The sequence below is a fragment of the Sinocyclocheilus rhinocerous genome, unplaced genomic scaffold, assembly GCF_001515625.1.
Source record: "Sinocyclocheilus rhinocerous isolate Xijiao unplaced genomic scaffold, SAMN03320098_v1.1 scaffold2146, whole genome shotgun sequence".
In the NCBI taxonomy this organism is placed as follows: domain Eukaryota; kingdom Metazoa; phylum Chordata; class Actinopteri; order Cypriniformes; family Cyprinidae; genus Sinocyclocheilus; species Sinocyclocheilus rhinocerous.
This window is the reverse complement of record NW_015623444.1, coordinates 18,187-22,449: the sequence shown is the minus strand read 5'-3', so window position 1 is coordinate 22,449 and position 4,263 is coordinate 18,187.

The window sequence follows — 4,263 nt, the reverse complement described above, 5'->3', positions numbered from 1 at the left end:
CAACTCAACTCAACTCAACTCAACTCAACTCAACTCAACTCAACTCAACTCAACTCAACTCAACTCAACTCAACTCAACTCAACTCAACTCAACTCAACTCAACTCAACTCAACTCAACTCAACTCAACTCAACTCAACTCAACTCAACTCAACTCAACTCAACTCAACTCAACTCAACTCAACTCAACTCAACTCAACTCAACTCAACTCAACTCAACTCAACTCAACTCAACTCAACTCAACTCAACTCAACTCAACTCAACTCAACTCAACTCAACTCAACTCAACTCAACTCAACTCAACTCAACTCAACTCAACTCAACACAACACAACACATTTAATGCAACCGTATGTAGCTTTGTGTAATTCAGTGACTTTTGAGCCCCCTACAGTTAAGTGAGTAGAATTCACTGTCGTAAATTTATCATACATCGGATAGATGCATGTTCGCTCTGAGTTTATATCTTACATTCCTGTTTTTTTATTTGTTTTGTTTCATTTATGACACAGAATAAAAAATAAAAAAGGTAATTGCAACCTTTTATCTCACAATTCCGACTTTTTTCTTCATAACTGCAAGTTTATATCTCACAATTCAATGTTTTTCACAAAATTGTGAGATTGTATCTTGCAATTCGGAGTTCATATCTCACAAAAAGTCAGACAGAAATATCAATAGAAAAAAGTCAGAACTGTGGAATAAAAAGACACAATTAGCTTTTTTATTTCTTACTCCGTGGCGGAAACAAGCTGCCATAGTTAGTGGGGGATCATGGGAAAGAAGCAGAATCCATTCGCCTTAGAAGTCGTTGTATTATCAGAATGAATTTGAAACTTTTTTGGAGTCAAATTTTGGCCAGGAGTAATAATTTAATATTAAAAGTAAATTTTTTTAGCAATTTTTTTTATTTTTGGAGGAACCTTTAACGTAGGTTCGAGTCTGGCCTGTAATGCGTTTAATCCCATTCCTCCTCTCAGCCCAATCATCTTTCACTCTTCACTGTCCGTCAATAAAGCCACAAAAGCCACCGAAGGCTATTCACTTCTTGTTTTCATGTCAGTGGTTGACTGATTAATTTTGACACTCATTTCAAAAATAATACTAGGCTGACAGGGACACATATCAAGTACTTTGTGAACACATCTCCCAGCGCAAAACTAAACCAACTTCGCCAAAATAGCCATCTAGACCAGAGTCTCTGGTCTGCTGTAATGTCTTCTGTCAAACTTGATGGATCTAAAATCTGAGACAAAGTTTGACTTCCCTTCTGCTCTTGTTTGTTTATTTCCCAGGACATATTTGTAAGGTTGCAATGTTTTCTCATTGAGCACAATATAGCTGGAGAGCAGTGTCATGTTCCAGTCTGACAGCTGCTTATATATATATATATATATATATATTATACACACAATAGGTGACTCTAACGTATCTCTCTGACCCCAGGCTCTATGTTAAAGGGGTAGTTCAATTGCTGTAAATGTACTCACCCTCAGGCCATTAATGATGTAGGAGACTTTTTTTCTTCAGTAGGACAGTAATAAATATTTTGATCTGAAACCGTGGTTCTTGGTGATTCATAAAATGCATTTACATTACATTTACATTGTAATAATATTTATACTTATTATTAATAATAATAAAATTCCTTATAATTATAAAAAAATGTATTTACAATGTAAATTTAAAGGTGAGTTCAGGGTCAATCCAAAGAATGAATCAATATTATCAAGAGGTAAACCATCGTCAAAAGTAATATTCAAATCAAAAAGGAAAAAGAACGACAATACCGCGTAAAGAATTCTGAATTTGAAACAAATCAGAATTAGTGGTGTAAAAAACGGTGTCATCGGCATAAAAATGTACAGAAGAATTCAGGCATATTTGAGGTCATTCGTTAATAAAAATATAAAAAAGTAGTGGTCCCTGGGTAGAACCTTGAGGAACACCTTTTTCAACAATTACATAATTAGACTGAAAACCCAGGAAAACAACATACTGATGCCTGTTATGAAGATAAGCATTAAACCAAAGAAGGGCATTTTCAGTTAAACCAATAGAATGTATATTAACTCATTAAACATTCTATTATAATTTATTAAAATAAGTTTCTCAAAAAAAAATTCTGTAATAGAACAAATAATAGAAACTGGACGATAATTATTCCCATCAGTGCAAGCCAATGGCAATATATTGAGGTCTTTTGGAGCAAAATGATCCGTCTGTGCAACAAACTTGTTTACATTACACAACAAATGATCACATGTATAATGAGATCAGCATCAATTCCAGCATGCTATATGCTTGCTTTAAACAGATGGTGACCTAACTCCAGATCTGTACACCTGTTTTCACAATCCCATCCCATCATGTGTTTTGGGAGCAAGACCTCCATAAAAATGGTGTCAGGTTTCTATAATTATTGTGTTTGACCCCTGGCCCGTGTTTTGCTTGAGAAGCCGGATGAGAGAACATGGCGTAATTTATCCTCATCATTTATTATTTCCATATCCATTAATTTCCCATATCAGATCCATGATCCTGATCCACGATCCGCCTCCATATCGGCATCCTGCTTCTGCAAGGCTCAAATCATCATGGTGCATTAAAGAATTATAACAGCAAGAACAAATGGGTCTGCTTGTCATCAGACGCTCTTATAGAGCATCATATTATCACAGTGAATATGACTCGAGTACAGTATTCACATGCATTAAAGAGGAAGGAAGGTTTCATATGATATCCGATTACATGTCTGCTACATCATGCCTAATTAGTCAGCTGTAGGCAACTGTACGTTCATTCCTACACTTTAGTCAAGCTAATGCTATCAGGCACAGATGGGAAAGCATAGAAGATATCAGTCTTCATCTCTGAGACGAGCCTTAAACACACTACCAGATGCTTCTACAGCACATTTGCCAAAAATCTAAATATGCAAATGATTCAAAGCTACTCTGACATATTCTGATATGCGATTTGGTTAGCTATATGTACTTTTTTCAGGTTTCTTTGATGAATATAAAGTAAAAAAGAACAGCATTTATTCAAAATAAAAATATTTTGTAACAACACAAGTTCTTTTACTATCACTTTTTATCAATTTAACTTATCTTTGCTGAATAAAAGTATTATTTTCTTTAAAGAAAATTGGTACAGTAGTGTATATTGTTACAAAATAATTTTTTTTATTTTTGAATAATTGCTTTCTATTCATCAGAGAATTCTGAAAAAATATAACTCTGGTTGCAAAAATTATATATATATATATATATATCGTGAAGTATCGTGTGACACTGAAGACTGGAGTAATGATGCCAAAAATGTAGCTTTGCATCACAGGAATAAATAATATTTTAAAACAGAAAATTTATTTTAAATTATAATAATATTTTACAATATTACAGTTGTTACTGTATTTTTGATCAACATATGCAGCCTTGATGAGCATAAGAAACTTCTTTAAAGAACTTTTTAAAAAGATATTGAAGACTTCTTCTACAACAATTAATTTCACTGTCCCCAAACGTTTGATATGTATTCTAAATTTAGTGTCAGAAAACTAAGACCTGAAGCACTGATGAATTCTAAGAGGCATATGGGACAGCAGAAAGAGACTACAATTTAACACACACAGGTTGGCACATTGTAGATTTGTTAGATCATAAGTGCTCCATACATAATTCAAAGCCTTTTCTCATTGTCACATTCAGGAGGAGCTGGCAATACATCTCTGTCTGCAAGAAATATGCTTTTAATATATCACTAGTGGGCTGAAAATGAAGAACATCTTGTCTCTTGTTCATCGTTAAGTCAGATACAGTAGATGACATTAATGGATAAGTTCACTAAGTTTTGAATGAATTGTTCCTGCATGACCTTCACAAAGAAGTTAGGTTCATGGGCTTGAGCTAAAACACACACTTTATAACATCTTTCAGGATTACGGACCATTGGTGGCGTTACTGGGGAAGTGGATTTCTGGGACATGAAGTGGGCATGTCACCCATGAATCCATCTGGACAAACTAACTGGACATCAAGTGAGAATCAACAGCTCCATATGGTAAAACAAGGTCAGCGGAACAAACACTCTCACAAACTGATCCCAACAAGAATCTCGGTTTCATATATGTATATCATTTTACCTTTATATGCATCTCTTGCACTGAAACATCTTGTGTAATTACACGCATTATATTGTAGTAATGTACAACTTTGTGCACTTGCACCACACTTTTGAATTTAATCATTTTAAATAAATA